Genomic DNA, 19,842 nt, shown 5'->3' with positions numbered 1-19,842 from the left:
AGAAAAATATACTCAATCACATACCAATGCTAAGGATCAACCACCAATGCAATTGGATATTCAAAGGCATGCTCAAAATTTGGACACAAGGAAACCCCGTGTCAAATTTGGGGGCAACACATTAGAACAAACTCATGACATGCCTGTAGAGTATGGTATACATGGACAAAGCAGATATTCCATTCCTCATCATGACTCTATACCAAGTGGTCCATATACACAACATCATTATAGACCTCCTCCATATGAACATGTGTATGATCAATATCATCCATATATGCAACATGCTCCTCCTCCACCCGGTGGTTCAGGCATGGGGTATGGTCCAAGAAGTCGATCTCCACCTAAGAACAATTTGGAACAACAAATCAGGGATTTACAAAAAAAGATGGAGGACATAAATACACCGAAGCCAACTTACACAATGAGAGACATATGTCCCTATCCATTTGACAAGATCATTCCAATGCCTCCATTTCCTACACACTTTGTGACACCTAAGTTTGATAAATACAGAGGAAAAGGGGATCCTAAGGCACACATAAGACAATTTTTCACAACTTGCATTGAAGTAGTAGTAGAAGAGACATATTTGATGAGATTATTCCCACAAAGCTTAGGTGATCAAGCTATGGAATGGTTCTCTCGACTCCCACCTGGAATTAAGTCATGGGGTGACTTAGCAGAGGCATTTATCCAACATTTCTCCTACAACATAGAGACAGACATATCAGTCACTACTTTGTGCAACACCAAGCAAAAAGATGGAGAGTCTTTTTCATCATTTTTACAAAGATGGAGGAATCTAGCCAGCAGATGCTCTTGTGAAATTCCACAAAAACAAATGGTAGAAATGTTCACCCAAAATGTTAACAAGGATATTGGCTATGATCTAAGGAAAGCTTGTTTGTCCACCTTCAAGGACATCATTGAAAAAGGTTTAGCAATAAAGAAGGTCCTAATTGAACAAGGAGTCATTAAGATATTCAAGGAAAACAAAGTTGACTTTAAAGGAAAAGATAAGCCAAGATTTTGGAACAAAAACAAGAACACAGTCAATGATGGTGTTGTTGATGCCAATACAATACGACCAAAAATCATTTTTTCTAGATCAAGCTCTACAAACAATCAAGTGAATACTCAAACAACTTCAAAGTCACGAAGGAAGTACACCCCATTGGGAGAACCACTTGAGTCAATTTTCAACAAGCTAGTGGCAAACAAAATCATAACAATTCTAGATTTGCCTCCATATGAACCAAAGGTTAAACCAAATTGGTGGAATGACGATGAATATTGTGAATTTTATAAAAGAAAAGGACATAAAACAGGTAATTGCCATCAACTGAAGAACATAATACAAGATCTTATTGATAGAGGTGACATTGAGATTGAAGGACACCCATCCAATCAAGAACATGAGATGTTTAAGGAACCATTCCCAAAGAATAACAAGGGAAAAGCTATAGCCATAGATGACCAAACCAACTATACCAGAGCATCTTATAACTATGATTCAACTATCAATCACATCTCGATGGACAATTATGTCTCTACCATTATCATCAAGGACAAAACGCCTGAGAATTCTACCCAAAGACCCAAGATTGTCCTAAAAGGCATTGGATTCTCTTCCGAACCTACCTCTGAATGTAATGTCACAACTCGTTGAGGTAAATTCACTTTGCAAGGTGCTCCAGCTAAAAACACTACTTCTTCATCAACCAAGCCTGAGTACGATCTTGTAGAACAGTTAGGGAAGACACCCGTGCTTATCTCAATCCTTGAGCTCTTACGCATATCCCCTGCACATAAAGCTATTCTTGACAAAATCTTGAGAGACATTTATGTCCCTACTGATCTGAACATGGACCAGTTTCAAGCCATGGTGGGATACCTTTCCATTCCACACTCACTTACAATCACAGAAGCCGATGATGCCTCTGTAAGTTAGCCACATAATGCACCTTTACACATCGAAGCCTTCCTACACAAACATCGAATAAAATGAGTCCTGATAGATGGATGAGCTGGTCTAAACATTTGTACATTGAGCACAATTAAACAATTGGGATATTCTGATAAAGCTATGAATTCTACAAACAAAATTACCATCAAAGCATATGATGATGAAGAGCGATCATCCAAAGGCATAGTCACCTTGCCCCTCAAAGTTGGGCCCGTTACAAAGGATGTGGTTTTTCAAGTCCTTGATCTAGATCTCACATACAACATATTGCTAGGATGTTCATGGATTCATGAGATGAGCGCAGTACTATCTACATATCATCGATGTATCAAGTTTCCACACAATGGAGTGGAAGTGACCGTCAAAGTTGACCCAAATCCATTCATATACTGCAACAATTTGCGACCTACATTAGAACTAACAGTCCCAGTCAATAGAGAAGCAATTCCATCATCAGCATATGTGGAACCAGAATCCTTGAAAGCTTCTACATCAAAGCAAGCAGAGCTCAAAGAAAAGTTCAATTTTAAAGACCTGGGATGTGGTGAGTATATTTTTCATGTTGATCAACTCCCACTATCTCCTAAGGTATTTAGTCTACAGGAACAATCTATAAACAATTTGCAAGGAATTGGGTGTGAACCACCTAGTGTTGTGGCTACTAAGTCTAAATGCAAATCTCCTCTAGTGGTGCAAGCATCTCTTGATATCAATAGTCCTAAGAGTGGTTCCAATGAAGAATCTATTGAGTGTATCACTAGCCCTCTTGAGAACTCACATAGCCTTACCATTTCATCCACTCATTCCATTTCCACTCCACTTCCAGACTTGGATCAACAAGAATCACAAAAGCCCTTACTTATTGGGGATCAAAAATCAAGCTTTGAAAAGAAAAATCTAAAAGTCATTAATAAAGAAATGCCCTTCAGTCCAAATCATAATCAAAAGCTACTGGACTCTGCAAAAATCAAAGTCAAGGATAAAACTCCTATGAAGCAAAAAGAACAAGAGTTGATCTCCCCTAATATCAAAATTACTAGGGGCAAAAGTTCTAAAGTTTTAAGTAAAAAAGAACACTTGTTGATCCTAAGTCTCCATCATGCTATCCTACTTTCACTTCTTTTCACAATCATAAGCCTTCATAACTCATCCACTTGTTCCGCACATCCTTTCCTTTCTGGTGATTCATCATGGACCTTTAATGGAGCTTCCTCGAAGGACTTTGTTATCAAGGATGCCCAAACTTCTCTAGGTGACATGCATATGGGCCTACATTGTCCACACATTAGTAATTCTATCTCAGTTCCTTTATCAAGGAAGACAATCACTCGAGCTACACATCATTCAGTCAAGGAACAATGTAGCTACAATCATAAGATAAAGCCTCACACAATTGAGGTGGGTGCCTTGGTTCTCATAGAAAATCCTAAAAATCAGCAAGATAGAGAGAAGAAGGGCAAATTAGAACCGAACTAGCTTGGTCCTTACATCATCATAGCAACATATGGATCTAGTGCATTTCAGCTCTCAACCACAGAGGGTGAACCTTTGTATGATCCTATCAATAGCATGCACCTTCGTAGGTTTCACACATAGCTCTTCATACTATCCCAATTCAAAAATACAAAAAATAAAAATAAAATTAAAAAAATCATAAAACATAAAAATCATTACTTGGTGAAAACCTGGCAAACAGGCGCCTTGTGACAACAAAAAATTTAAAAAAAAAAAAATAGAAAAACATTTCGTCCAACGGTGAAAACCACTTCTGTGGCGCCCTGGGCAAGTACCATGGTGATAACTGGGTCACCAGCACTATGCGTAGAGACATTGCTCCTCCCTCCTTCAGGATTCCATCTCATCCTTTCACTTTGCACACACTCACATCCTATCCATTCATAATAAACTTACCCATTCCCATCATGGCTTGTTATTGATCTACCCAAGATTGGTTAGCCATTCATGATAAACCTCCCTTTTCACCCATTTCCATCCATAGTAAATCAGCTCCTATCTGTGGATAAGGCAAATCCTACGTCTAGTAATGGGTGTGGAACTGAGAGCAACACATGTTTCGAGGAGTACAATCTCTTCCAACCTTCTTCGGTCTATCCGCGCACAATCCACAATAAAGCAGCATTTGCATCACCAATCTGTAATAAAGTTTCATCTTCTCCACAATAAAGTATCAGTTTGATGGATTCAGTCAATTTTAGATGAGACACAACAGTAACAATGGGCTTCAACAAATCAAATCTTTCAATAGACTCAGACAACATTATGGTTCAATGCGATCTATCCTTTTTGTGAAAGTAAACATTGTGACCACAATCAAATAAGACTTATACAAGTGACAAGAGACACTAAACTTGAGAACTACAGTGGATGTTGGTGTCGAGTCTTGGTTTTCTTTTGATTTTATCTTTTTGGTGACATGTCTTTTAGCTTTTCCGGGATGTCTCTGACTAGAGATTTTATCTCCAGGATGTCTTTGACTAGAAAGGTGAGGATGGGGTATTGTCACCTATTTTTCTTTGCTGTCAGTGGATTGTCTCTTAGTAATGCTATGACTTGTCCAAGGATATGAGGACACTGAGAGTCTAGTGTGAATTGGGGCATTCCTTGTTTGTGACTGCCTTATCTCCATGCAAACGGGTACAATGACTTTCTGGGTCAAACATATGCCTCGATTGTCATAACCTACTTGCCATGATAAAGCTCAATTATGATAACGCACAAGAAGCTCTTTCACTTTCATATCTTCTATCTTCCATCCCCCTTTCTTGATTGACCTCCATCATTCTTCTTGAGTCCATGTAGCCTGCTATCACATGATTGAGTATAATGACACACCAAAAACATTTGCATTTCATGTAGTTGCACCTGCATTATCACATATTAAGCATTTCATACATACATATAGATATCACAATCACATCACATCCTGCACATAACACATGTTAGCACATTTTACATTCTCATCATGTAAGTAGTCATTTGCATTATCATATTCATCTGCATTCCATACATTCACAATTGCATTTGCATAAACATATAAAACATAAAAGAACAAAAATATTGCATTTCATTATGTACATATTTGCATCCATAACATAAGCATCACATAGAAACATACATCATGAAACATCTCATCACATAGGTATGCATGCATATAGCTACCGCAAAGATGAATCGTCTCATATATATAATCAAAAGTGTCATGATACAATGATGTCAAAATACATATGGCTACAAAATCACCCGAAGGTGTCTACATCATCATACAAAATAGTACAAAACCAATACATAGGGAGCCCTCTATGGCTATGATGAACTCCCTCCCTCGGAGCCGCCTGGCCTCGACGGAGTTTGAGCCCTAGAAGGGCCTGCCCTAGGATCATCTCTCTTGACCCCTATATTTGGTGGTGATGGAGGACCCATAACCCCACCGCTGGACGCCTGTCTCCTCTGGCTCCCTCCCATAGTCATCGCTGTCCGCAATGGTCTGCGGAAGCTCCTCGCCCGCTGCTCTGGTGACACTGCCCCATAATATAGGTCTCGCCAGTAACCTATCTCCTCCCCTGCCGGTAGAACATAGGCATATCCAACCCTTGTGTCCTCTGCCGCCTGCCTCCCAGCCCTCAGTGCTGTCTTAGCCTCAGTATAGCGCTGGATAGCCTGATCCCGCTCATGCTCGGTCTCCCTCAGTCGCCTCCTGAGCCTAGCTGTCTCCCTCTCCAGGTCCTGGATCTCATCTGCCTGTCCCTGGCAGATCTCCCTCAACTCAAGCAGCTCATCCTCCTCCTCCTCGGCCCCCTGTGCCTCTGCCTGTGGCTCCCCCTATACTGGTACCTGTGCTTGTACCTGTACCTACCTCTATCCCTGTCCTTGCACCTGTCTAGGACCCTGTGCTGCCGGCACCTGTAGTGGTAATCCACTGCGACCCCTCACCACCCGAGCCTGTCTCTCCTCCCCACCCTCTCTCCGTGGAGCAACCCTCCTCTCTCCAACTATACCCTGCCTCCTCCGTCAGCCTCTCCCCCCACCATCTCCATCATCATCTCCATCACCACCACCATCTCCATCTAGAGGCTCCCCTAAGTCTGTCAGTCGTATAAAGGGATGCTCCGCCCAATATGTCGTGTACTCTGCATCCATGCCTGCATCCTCAATCTCTGGCCACATATCCCATGGCATCGACACCATCTCTACCAGCTGCATCACTGTCTGATCATATGATAGCAATGGCCCAAAGTGTGCCTGATTCTTGACTGTCCAAGCATACATCCCGGAACCCCGTGGCATCCGCTGAATACGGTCAAACTGCCTGCACACCCTGTCAATCAGCTATCTCTCCAATACATAAACCGTCCGCCCAATCAGATATCTGCTCTGAAAGGTATAAGGTAGATCCACTGCGTCCTCCTCCCACTACTCGCAGTCATGGTACGACCTCCATATTACCGTGTCGATCTCATCCAGGTTTCCAAGCCAATGCTCCAACGTGCCAATACGTGGCTGTGAGGTAATCATATCATATAAATGCACAAAGTTGTGTCCATGACCCCTGCCCCTGAAATGTATCGGTCAGGTAACCAGCAGATGCTCATATGCCCACACATGCAACAATGTAACTCCGCAACCCAATCCTACGAATCCTTGATACACAAACTGATGCAGCTCATGGTACAAGTATGCCAGCACACACGGTCCCCAGGCATATCTGGTGTGTTGTGTAACTAGTGTCTCCAAGGTGCTCCCCCAACCCACAACCAACCCTCATGTAGCCCTATCTGGACACAGGAACCCACTGATCACTCCTCCTAGCACTGCTGGTAGTGCCAGTCCTGTCGCTGTCATGGTATCCCATGCCACATGTCCAGCTCTCATCTCTAGTTCGGGATCCCGAAACACTCGTCTCAGGGCTTCCCTATCTCCATCTCGATCATAGGGTATCAGCTCCCCATCGATCGGTATCCGCATAATCCTGTATACATCCTCTAAGGTGACTGTCATCTCACCCATCGGCAAATGAAAACTACAAGTCTCTGAGTGCCATCTCTCAGCCAGCGCAGTCAACAGCCCCATGTTCGCCCGAAACTCAGGCACATACAAGATGTATCTCAGACCCATAGCCTCAATAGCAGCTCAGTCCTTGAATGTCAGCTCTGGTCGTAATCTCTGCGTCGACGGGAATCTCTCTCATGACTCTAGCATAGGCAAATACTCCTGCAATCAAACAAAGCAATCATGTCAGTCATAGTGACACTCACTGTTCATCACAAAGTGTTGCTTCTATCCTAGTGACACTCACTGTTCATCACAAAGTGTTGCTATCTATCCCAGTGACACTCACTATTCATCACAAAGTGTTGTTATCCATCCTAGTGGTACTCCCTGTTCATCACAAAGTACTATGGGTTTTGCACTCCCTGTTCATCACAAAGTGCTGCTTATATTTGTACTCCCTGTTCATCACAAAGTGCTGCTCCTATTGGTACTCCTTGTTCATCACAAAGTACTATGTCTTGGTACTCACTGTTCATCACAAAGTGTCTTAATCTATCCTGTCCTAGGGCCTCTGCTTGAGTGAATCCTCTTGAGTAGTTTCCTAATTGGCAACGTATGTTTTATCATAGAATTGTCAAAACCTAGCCCTATCTGCTATCCTAGTCTTCCCTAGAGGACTTGCTTGAGTGTATCCTCTCAGCAACTTATCCAATCGACAACATTTGTTCATCACAGAACTGTCGATTTGACCTTGAAGACACAAACGCGCCTTCATGACATAAACGTGCTTATAGACTGCACAAACGCGTCTACTCTGCACAAATGCGCCTGAAATACACAGACGTGCCTATGCTCTGCACAGACGTGCCTATCCTACACAGACGTACCCACATTTCACAAACGTGTCTGCACAAAACAGACGCATTCGCATTTGACATAGATGCTGCTTAATTCATAGACGCGCCTGGCACAAACATAGACGCGACTATTCAACCTAGACGCGCCTGGCACCAACGCAGACGCGCCTACACATTTTTGACATTTTTGACATTATCCTAAAAGCGTATTTATTGCACTACCTAGCATGCATTTATGACAACAATTAATGTGACAAATACAAGGAGGTTTTGAGGTACTTACCGGCTCTCCTGCGTCGGTTGGCCTCTGAAATCGGCGAACGCGATCGAATCTGTGAACCAATGCCATCTCTGCTAATTGTTGCTGCTCTATTTTCGCTTTGCACTCTGATCTCTTGGATGTGTGGATGACAATGAGGATGTATTTCCCTCGTGGTCTATCTTATAGACTACCCTAGCCCTAGCCCTCGTTTCCCGAGTCAGTTTTCATTGTCTCGTGACTCTGTCACTCTATCCTATCCGGTCAGTCCATTCTAGCCTTTCTTTCTTATTGAGAGATTGTCTGCGATCTTTTTAGACATTTTCATCCAATCTCTCGAGGGGGCATATCATTCCCATCTTGGGGCAACATTGTATCAGTTTATCTTATCTTCTTTGAAACAACACAACAAGCTGCATTGTCTCAAAGAGGGGCAAAATGTAGACACCTAAAATTGTCCAGTCTAATTAAATAAACATCTTTATTTATTTAATTATTTTAGCCTAATTCTTCTATTAATTAAATAAATCTTTATTTATTTAATCAATTCATTTATCCTCTTCTAGCCTTATTTCTCATTTAAATAAATACCTTTATTTATTTAAATTATCATTTTCTAAAATTAAATAAATATTTTATTTATTTAACTATCCCACTTCTTCTATTAATTAAATAAATCTTTATTTATTTAATTAATTCATTAACCTTTTCTACCTATGACACATGTCATTCATCTCTTAATTCATACACTACCTACCCTCTTATTATTTTATTATTTCCTCTACCTACCCTCTAATCATAGCCGACCTTTTTTTACACCTCTCAATCTTATCCCTCCATTTCATATAGTGTCTTCTATATAAGGAGATGTTTCCTTCATTTTCAACCCTAACTACTTGATCAATTGACTACACCATGCTTTCAAACTTGCATATGCGATCCTACTTGCAACCACATTTCCGTTCTTTGTTGAGCTCTTGTGCACATAAAATCTGAGAGAAAATATATCGAGCAAGATCAATGGAGATAGGAAGAATGGAGATCCAAATCCTATTGGACATGTGATGGTATAATCTTTGTGATTTCATTTGATTTGCATTGTCTTAGGTAATCTTCATATGTTATGGTGGATCTTTGTTGTTGTTAGGCTTGGGTTTTGTGGTTGAGTTCATTTAGTCTTTCAACATTGTTGTTTCCATTTTCACCATATACACAAGGTATACCAAATGGATGTAAAATCTGCATTCCTAAATGGAATACTTGAAGAGGAGGTGTACATAGAGCAACCAGATGGGTTTGCCCTATTAGAAGATAGTGACATGGTATGTAGGCTACATAAAGCCTTGTATGGACTAAAGCAGGCACCTAGAGCATGGTATGAACACTTGCACTCCCATCTTGTGAAGATTGGATTTGAAAGAACAAGTGAAGATAGCAATATCTATTTGAAATCAGAAGGAAATCAAATTCTGATCTGTGAAGTATTTGTTGATGGCATCATCTTTGGAGGAGATGACAAGATGAGTCATGATTTTGCAGGTGAGATGAAAAAGGAGTTTGAGATGTCACTCATAGGGGAAATTAAGTTCTTCATTGGACTGCAGATTCAACAAATGAAAGAAGGAATCTTTATTACTCAGTCTAAGTATGTCAAAGAGGTGTTGAAAACCTTTGGCATGGAAGACAGTAAACCGGTTGGTACACCAATGGTGACCGGTTGTAAATTATCAAAAGAGGATGACTCGGCATTGGTAAATGAGAAGGATTACCAATCAATGATTGGTAAGTTGCATTATATAGTGCATAGCAGACCGGACATTGCACATGCAGTGGGTATTACCACTCGGTTTTAGCAAAGCCCAAGACAATCCCACTTGGTAGCAGTCAAACAGATTCTTAGAGATCTGAAGGGATCAGTTGACTATGGGTTATGGTATCCATACAATAATGATTTCAACCTGAAAGTGTTCACAGATGTTGATTGGGCTAGTAATGTAGATGACCGGAAGAGCACAACTGGTGGTGCATTCTTCCTCAATGGTAGACTGGTTTCATGGATGGGTAAAAAGCAGAGTTGTATCTCTTAGTCTACAGCAGAGGCAGAGTATGTTGCAGCTTTTATGAACTGCACCCAAACTATTTGGATGAAGCATGTATTGAATGGCTTCAAAGTTCCTATATCTGAACTGGTAAGCATATTTTGTGACAATACAAGTGCAATTAGCATTTCCAAGAATTCGATTTTGCATGCTAGAACCAAGCACTTTGAGCTCAAGTATCATTTCTTGAGGGAGAAGGTTCAAAACAAGGAGGTTGTATTGGAATATGTTTCCAGTAAGGAGAAGTTAGTAGACATATTCACCAAGCCTCTACCAAAGGCTATATTTACCTATTTGAGAGGTGAATTAGGGGTGCTGCACCTTCAAGAGGTGAACTGAAAGTATGTGTTCCACATCAGTCAGGTATTGCAGTGTCCAATATTTTTCAGGATTGATGTGTTGAAGGATGTTGCTCCTCAGGGGAGCAGCATAGTGGAATAGGAAAACTTGTGCCTCCACTTTGACATTGTTGTCAAAGGGGGAGAAGATGTGAAGTGGAGAAGATATCTGCAACAATGGGTAGACAATAACTGCAGTGTGAAGCGGAGAAGATATCTGCAATATGAAGCGGAGAAGATATCTGCAGCAAGAAGATGTGATGCTAAAGTGATATCTTTGTATATTGCCATCAATGCCAAAGGGGGAGATTGTTGGCATTTATGTAGAGTATGTTGAAATGATGATATTATGTTGTCATTGATGTCAATATGTGAGAGTGAACCGGGAATATGCTGAAAAGTGAACCGGTATAATGTGGTGAACCGGTATATGTGCAAAAGAAGTGAACCGATATATTGAAGCTAAGCAGTTGGCAAAGAGAATCGGTATAGTGGTGTAAACCGGTATATGAGCAATAAGTGAACCAATATGATGAAATGTGAACTGGTACATGAATGTGGTAGGACTACCGGTTGGTAGTCTTAGCTTCAGAGTTTTCGGTTGAAGTGTTCCAAGCCTATGTGATTCAATCGATGACATCGTGTGATGAGTTAGCATTGTGATAAAGATCAAATCATGTTGCCATGTCAGCCTTGTGCACGTGAAGGATCTTGCATGAAGGAGATTGATCCTATCTACCTCGAGAATCTGCGAAGTCCCTGTAAGCGATGGAGAGCACGTGATGGGTTACTGCCTCCATGAAGCGGTGAAGAACGAACAATGGAGAATGTCTTGAGATCTGTTCAAGACCTTTATATTCAAATGCAAAGTGTTCAATGGTCAGGATTGAACTGTTCAATTGCTTAACCTGAATGTTTAGGGTTTAGGGTTTACGCTACTGACCTATCTGTTTCCTATAAGGTTGACATTGTGTTTCACACTAAGGTTGTTGGCAAATGGTGTGTGTGTATCTAAGTGCAGAGATACTTGATTTTTTCCAGACCAGATGAGATAAGAGGATTGATACTTGCATAATGTGTGTGCAGAAGGAAGGAACTAAAGCAGATCTGCATTGGCATTAAGTGTTATTATCAGATCATTGTAATACCTGTTGATCTTTAATCACTTCAACAGTTGGAAAATCCCTTAACCGGGTAACTTTAACTAGCTTGTTGTAAATCCTTTTAACAGGGTGACTCAAATTCATCGAGTTCTTGAAATCCTCTAACAAGGTAACCTCTAACAAGGTTTAACCCTTAACTGGGTATTTAGCCCTTAACCGGGTGATCCCTAATAGGATCGGTTCCTAACAGAGCTTGTTGTAACAGTATTTAACCAGACTAAGCTCCTAACAAAGCGGACTTCTAAAGAGTTCAAAAGCAGCTTGTGGGTATTCATCCCCACTGTGGTTTTTCCTAGTTGGGTTTCCACGTGAAAAATCTATGTCATGAGTGGTGTTTTTCATGTGATGGTTTAAGTGATTTGTGTCTGAAGGTAAATCATGTTGAGCTAGTTGTTATTATATTTCTTAAGATAGATTACCTATTCATGCATAAGGGTGAAATTGAAGTGTAGTATTTAGTTGAGTGGAAAGCTAAGTGATTAACTGGTTAATGCTTGTCACAGTCATTCTTAGCTTTACTGGTTGCACTCTGTTTCAGACCAGTGTTACTGTCTGTCAGTCAGTTGTAGTGTTTGCAGTCAAACTGATTCGGAAATTTTTTTTGTGACTGTACTGATTCATCCCCCCCTCTCAGTATGGGTTTGGTACTTATTGTTCATCATTGAGTTATCAATTGGTATCAGAGCATCCTCCAGGTCCTCTGTGTTGTAAGCTTAATCGCTTGAGGAAAAGATCCTATTGTAATGATGAAGAGGGAAGGTCCAAAGTTCAACAGAGACAACTTTAAAATATGGAAGGACGGAATGAAGATTTACATCAGAAGCATGGGTGCTCAACACTAGAGCTATGTTGAGAATGTTTTTGTTATTCCTACTGTACTCTCACCGATGATCAAAAGAGAGAGATACAGGAGAATGGGCAAGTCATGGATGTTGGCATTTCAATAGAAAAGAGATTGTTGGCATTTCAATAAGGATATAGAGAAGGTTGTTGGAGATTGTTGATATAATTGAAGAAGGATGAGTACTGTCTTAATAATATTATTTTGTCATTGATGTCAAGAAATTGATTTTCTGATTCAATATGATGTTGCCATATCTTAAGAAGTATGTTTTGATGAGTATTAAGAGGTCGGTAAGTGACATAGAAAGAATGTGATAATGAAGGGGATAAATAAGTTATTCAATGGGCAACTATTACCGAGTTAGACAATGATGAGATCATGTTGTTTTGATTGTTTTGATATCCTACATATGTTGTTGATTATAAGTTTAATATTGTATTATGTCACCGAGCAAAGAATCTAGTCGGTAAACCATTAGGTTATCGATATTGGTTAAAGAAGGCAGAATGTCTATCGAGTGAAGTTTAGTATTTACCGAGTAACAACCAAGTTATAATAGATCACATTGGATGGATAAAAGCATTATTTAATGAAGGATGTTGATGAGCTGGAGATGAGTAAATGATTGGTATGTCGCGCAAGAAGTTTGTTAAGGATCTACGACAATTAAAAATCAAGAGGAAAATCTATAGCACAGATTGAACCACAATAACCTAGCACAAGTTCCAAGGAAGGAATGCAAGTTTCAAGGCAAGGTAAAATGTTTTCAGATCGAAGGATACATTGAACCTAGTCAAGTTTGATGATTTGATGGCTAAGATTGATCATAGGAAATGTGATCAAGGAGATTAAGCGGTTAGGAAATTATTTATAAATAAGGAATTGTTGATAAACAATGGATGCGGGCAAATGTATGCATAGTGATGCTACAGTAATGTTTACCGAGCACAGAAGCTTGAAGATTTGATTGAAGAACAGATTGAGAAGACCAACAAGCCCAACAAGGGACAAGATAAGTCTTATGACAAGATTGTTTTGAGCAAATAGAATCTGCTTTAGCATTTCAGATGTGAAATTGCAGATATATTTTAGTACTATTATTTATTTTGTAAGTGACAGGAAATCTCTTAATCGGGTGGACTTAATAGTCTTATTTGTAAATCCTCTAGCAAGGTAACATTCTAAATGAGTGTTTGAAATCCTTTGACAAGGTCACTTCTAACAAAGTGGAAGACTCTAACAAGTCTGAGGGAAATCCCTTAACCGGGTCACATCTAGCAATGTGTTTGTAATCTTTAACATGATTTGCTTTTAACTGAGCATACTCTAGAAGGGTATATTTCTTAGTGGGTCCGAAATCCCACAGTGGTCTTTCCCTATTTGGGTTTCCACGTTAAATCTGGTGTTATATTTGTTGTGATGTTATCTGTTCATGAGTTTGAATGTTTTACAGTTTTGGTTATATATTCTGAAGTATAAGCTACAGAGGTTGAATCTGTTGAATATATTGAAGATTAAGTTTGTATGATTCACCCCCCCCTCTCATCTTATTAACTATTGGCATCAAAGCTTTACAATGGAAGCCCTAATCAGTAGCTTATCTAACATTGAATTTATTGATGTCCAGGATAAAGATAATCCCAAAGAAGTATGGGATACTCTTAAGAATATCTATGGCGGTGATGAGCATGTAAAACAAGCTAAGGAAGAAAGCCTTAGAGGGAAGTTTGAAGACATGCAGATGGTTGAAGGTGAAACCATTCAACAATATGGAATAAGAATCAAAACTATTGTTGGAGATATCAAGAGTGCAGGTGGTAAAATGGAAGATTCCATTCTGGTAAGCAAAGTTTTGAGATCCTTATTATCAGTCTATGCAATAACGGTTGCTGCTATTCATGAGTTGAGATCAATAGACAAGACTAAGGTATCCCTAGACTCCATCATTGCAAAGTTGACAGCCTATGAGCTAAATAGTTTTGATGGTAGTGTTCAAAAGACTAAATCAACTTTTAGAGCTTCTACTGCACCATCCAGAAAAGGAAAAGAAGCAAGCACCAACGGTGAACCAAGATAGAGCAGAGAAATGGATGATGAGGAGATTCTGATGGAATTTGAAGCTCTTCTAGCCAGGAGACTTCCGAAAGGAACCAGTAAATACAGAGGTAAGATCCCTTTGAAATGTTTTTCTTGTAATCAGATAGGACATATTGCTGTAAACTGTCCTAATGGTGACAATTGGTGTTGCATTCTTCCTCGGTGGTAGATTGGTTTCATGGATGAGTAAAAAGCAGAGTTGTATCTCTTAGTCTACAGCAGAAGCAGAGTATGTTGCAGCTTTTATGAATTGCACCCAGACTATTTGGATGAAGCATGTATTGAATGGCTTCAAAGTTCCTATATCTGAACCGGTAAGCATATTTTGTGACAATACAAGTGCAATTAGCATTTCCAAGAATTCGTTTTTGCATGCTAGAACCAAGCACTTTGAGCTCAAGTATCATTTCTTGAGGGAGAAGGTTCAAAACAAGGAGGTTGTATTGGAATATGTTTCCAGTAAGGAGCAGTTAGCAGACATATTCACCAAGCCTCTACCAAAGGCTATATTTACCTATTTGAGAGGTGAATTAGGGTTGTTGCCCCTTCAAGAGGTGAACTGAAAGTATGTGTTCCACATCAGTCAGGTATTGCAGTGTCCAATATTTTTCAAGATTGATGTGTTGAAGGATACTACTCCTCAGGGGGAGCAACATAGTGGAACAGGAAAACTTGTTCCTCCACTTTGGCATTGTTGTCAAAGGGGGAGAAGATGTGAAGCAGAGAAGATATCCGCAACAATGGATACACGATATCTGCAATGTTAAGTGGAGAAGATATCTGTAGTATGAAGCAGAGAAGATATCTGCAGCAAGAAGATGTGATGCTAAAGTGATATCTTTGTATATTGCCATCAATGCCAAAGGGGGAGATTGTTGGCATTTATGCAGAGTATGTTGACATGATGATATTATGTTGTCATTGATGTCAATATGTTGGAGACTGAACCAACAATATGCTGAAAAGTGAACCGGTATAATGTGGTGAACTGGTATATGTGCAAAGAAGTGAACCGATATATTGAAGCTAAGCAGCTGGCAAAGAGAACCGATATAGTGGTGTAAACCAGTATATGAGCAATAAGTGAACCAATATGATGAAATGTGAACCGACACATGAATGTGGTAGGACTACCGGTTGGTAGTCTTAGCTTCAGGGTTTTTAGTTGAGGTGTTCCAAGCCTGTGTGATTCAACCGATGACATCGTGTGATGAGTTAGCATTGTGATAAAGATCAGATCATGTTGCCACGTTAGCCTTGTGCGCGTGAAGGATCTTGCATGAAGGAGATTGATCCTATCTACCTCAGGAATGTGTGAAGTCCCTGTAAACAGTGGAGAGTGTGTGATGGGTTACTGCCTCCATGAAGCGGTGAAGAACGAACAATGGAGAATGTCTTGAGATCTGTTCAAGACCTTTGTATTCAAATGCAAAGTGTTCAATGGTCAGGGTTGAACCGTTCAATTGCTTAACCTGAATGCTTAGGGTTTAGGGTTTATGCTACCGACCTATCTATTTCCTATAAGGTTGACGTTGTGTTTCATATTGAGGTTGTTGGCAAATGGTGTGTGTGTATCTAAGTGCAGAGATACGTGATTCTTGCCAGACCAGATGAGATAAGAAGATTGATACTTGCATAATGTTTGTGCAGAAGGAAGGAACTAAAGCGGATCTGCATTGGCATTAAATGCTATTATCAGATTATTGTAATACCTGTTGATCTTTAATCACTTCAATAGTTGGAAAATCCCTTAACTGGGTAGCTTTAACCAGCTTGCTGTAAATCCTTTAACAGGGTGACTCAAATTGATTGAGTTCTTGAAATCCTCTAACAAGGTAACCTCTAACAGGGTTTAACCCTTAACCAGGTATTTAGCCATCTCTTAACCGGGTGATCCCTAATAGGATCGGTTCCTAACAGAACCTGTTGTAACAGTCTTTAACCGGACTAAGCTCCTAACAAAGTGGACTTCTAAAGAGTTCAAAAGCAGCTTGTGGGTATTCATCCCCATCGTGGTTTTTCCCAATTGGGTTTCCACGTGAAAAATCTGTGTGTCATGAGTTGTGTTTTTCATGTGATGGTTTAAGTGATTTATGTCTGAAGGTAAATCATGCTGAGCTAGTTGTTATTATATTTCCAAAGATAGATTACTTGTTCATGCATAAGGGTGAAATGGAAGTGTATTATTTAGTTGAGTGGAAAGCTAAGTGATTAACCGGTTAATGGTTGTCACAGTCATTCTTAGCTTTACCGGTTGCACTCTGTTTCAGACCGGTGTTACTGTATGTCAGTCATTTGCAGTGTTTGCAGTCAAACTAGTTTGGAAAATGTTTTTGTGACTGTACTGATTCACCCCCCCTCTCAGTAACAGTTTGGTACTTATTGTTCATCATTGAGTTATCAACAAAGGCCAAGGAAGGAGTTGTTTTCACAAGCTGATCAATCTCTGATCTCCGATAAGGCTAGAGGATTCAAGTTCATATACGTGAGGATCCTAATGCAATCAAAAATTGCTAGGGTCACAATTTTATGACACTATATTTAGCCCCCACTTTAGTGGGAGTATAAGCATACGCCAATACTGTCAGTAAAGTACAAGGAAACAAGATTGAAAGATGTTTACCTTGTCAAGGAGGCAAGATGCGCCAAGCCCCCAGTAGACTTAGGATCTTACGACTTTGATTGACAAAATAAAAGGGAAGATCGATAAGGGGAGAACCATGACTGCAAGCAGCAAATTTCCCTTCACTGTGAGTCATGAAAGCAAGGATACAAAAGATTACCAACTAAAACAAAGTTCACTAGGTAATTCTAAGTATCGTAAGAAGTAAAGTATGACCAGAGTGTATGCCCCATGTTAAAGTGATCACACACGCCTTATCGGGAGCAATTGCTTTAAGGTAGGATACATATAAGAGAGAGAAGGAAGGGAGCACACTATCACAAGGAATTAGCCTCCAATTGAGGTATAAACCCAAGGATAATGAACACAAAACATGAGGTAGTGTCACTTTCCTCGGGGTTAGTATGTTGTATGATAACTCATGTATATCATGTATGTATATGCATATAATAATCTTCATTCCCCAAAGAAGGACACTACCTTAGAAGAAAGGGAAGAGAGGATGTCTTTTGAGTCAACATGAAAAGAGACCAAGAAAAGATCCCAATGCTTTGCATCATCCCCGAGTAGACATTAAGGGAACAATAGAAGAACATGGATACACATAGAAGAATGGTCACAAAAGAGAAAGAAAGAAGAGAGAGAGAGAGAGAGGGAGAAGATCTATAGTGCTAGTATCGCTAATCTAGAATGACATCCACCTCCTGATCTTGCTGATCACTATTTCGAGAAGGCGAGCAAAATGCCATACGAGCGATATCGAGCACAACAAATGGAGCTATCACAAGATCCAAACAAGGACTATGCTCATGTTGTAAGTCACTTTATTCAATTCTAGGAGCTAGGATTAGGGTTTGTGAAAACTCATCCGATAAATGTTTGTCCACATCAACATACTCATACTCACTATCGGAAGCATCAGAAGTTGTATTACCATTATGAATAACATTTTCACCCATTTCTTCATCAAAGTTTAAAGCAAGAGGAGCAAGAACATGAATATGAGTAAAACCATCACATGTTTTATGCAACTTATGATTTGGAGATGTTGGTTGAACATCTTGCTTAGGAGAAAATGGAATCATGCCAACTGTCAAAGTCTGAGGAGATTGAGTATTTCGAGGGATAGCTTCACAAGCTCGAACACGACGTCTTCGTCGGCATTCTTTCACACAATGATTTCGTCGAGTCTTAGTGGAAGTCTGAGAAGGAGGAGGAACATTTGAAAAAGTAGGAACATATCCTTCCTTTATAGTAGAAGGTTTAGGTGGAGGTCGTTTAGGTTGAACAATAGGTGAAGCAAGTCTCTTTTCTCGATAAGAGGAAGGAGGTGGAACTGTGCCATAGAAAGGAGGATGATTAGGTGTAGGAAGGAGACCAAGTCCACCATGAGGAGGAGGTATAGGTCTAACCTTAGCAATAATATTGTTGTTCTCCTTAAGAGAAGGTAAAGTCACATCCATAGGAGTAGGTAGACAATTTTCCTTAGGAGGGAGATTAGTTCTATCCGAGAGGGGAAGAACCTCATCTTGAAGAATAATAGGAATGTCAGGTGTTGGCGATATAGGTTGACTTAAGGATAAGATCATATCGTTCTTCCATTTTTGATAAGATCAAAAAAGAGCATCGCTCCTTGATGGAAGAGATTGAAATTTTTTAAGCCAAAAGAGATCAATAGGAACACTGGGGTTCTTTCGAATGGATGAAATAAGCTATGGTTCACGGTTATGATTTCTCCATTGTGAGGAAATTTAAGACACTTGTGTATTGGAGAAGAAATAGCCCTCATGGAAGATAGCCAAGGATATCCCAGCTTCACACGGAATTGCTCAGAAGAAGGTATGATAACAAAGTCAACATTCATGGATTTAGTATGAACTTCAACAGGAAGGGTGATAGAGCCAATGGTGGGACAAGAGAAGCCATCAAATAACTTCATAACCACATTAGAAGCATCATATAGTGATTTATACAATCGTAAAGTGAAAAGATACTCTTTAGTTATGACATTAACCATGCAAGAAGGATCAATCAGCGCACTACGACAAGGGATATCCTTGACCTTCACAACTATGCATAAAGGGCCATCAGGTGCTCTAATGGTCTCATTAGGGTCAAATGTAATACAGGGATCCTTAGGCAAATCTTGTGTTTCTACCATATTAACCAAGTTTGGAGCCATAGAGGTGAATTCTTCAAAAGAGAGAGAATTAGGCACAATCTCAACAATGTTAGAGGTATGAGATGGCAAGGGATCAGTGAAAATCTTAAGATTTTGATTAGGAGGAGAAACTAATTTATTCCGTTTATCATTCACACCTGCCACAAATATAGTATTATTATCAATCAAATCTTGAACCTTATTTTTCAATGCAAAACATTTCTCAGTATCATGACCAGGTTGACGATGAAATTGGCAAAAGGAATTGTTATCAAAATAAGGAGATGCAAGTTTGGAAGGATCAATTTGTTTTATAGGAGGAAGTTTGATAACATTTCTATGCAACAACTAAGACATAATACTATGTAAAGATTCATTCAAATGAGTAAACTGTCTTTCTCTTTGACAAAATTTATAAATAG

This window comes from Cryptomeria japonica, chromosome 4 (genome assembly GCF_030272615.1).
Source record: "Cryptomeria japonica chromosome 4, Sugi_1.0, whole genome shotgun sequence".
Classification (NCBI taxonomy): Eukaryota; Viridiplantae; Streptophyta; class Pinopsida; order Cupressales; family Cupressaceae; genus Cryptomeria; species Cryptomeria japonica.
Note: the sequence above shows the minus strand (reverse complement) of the source record.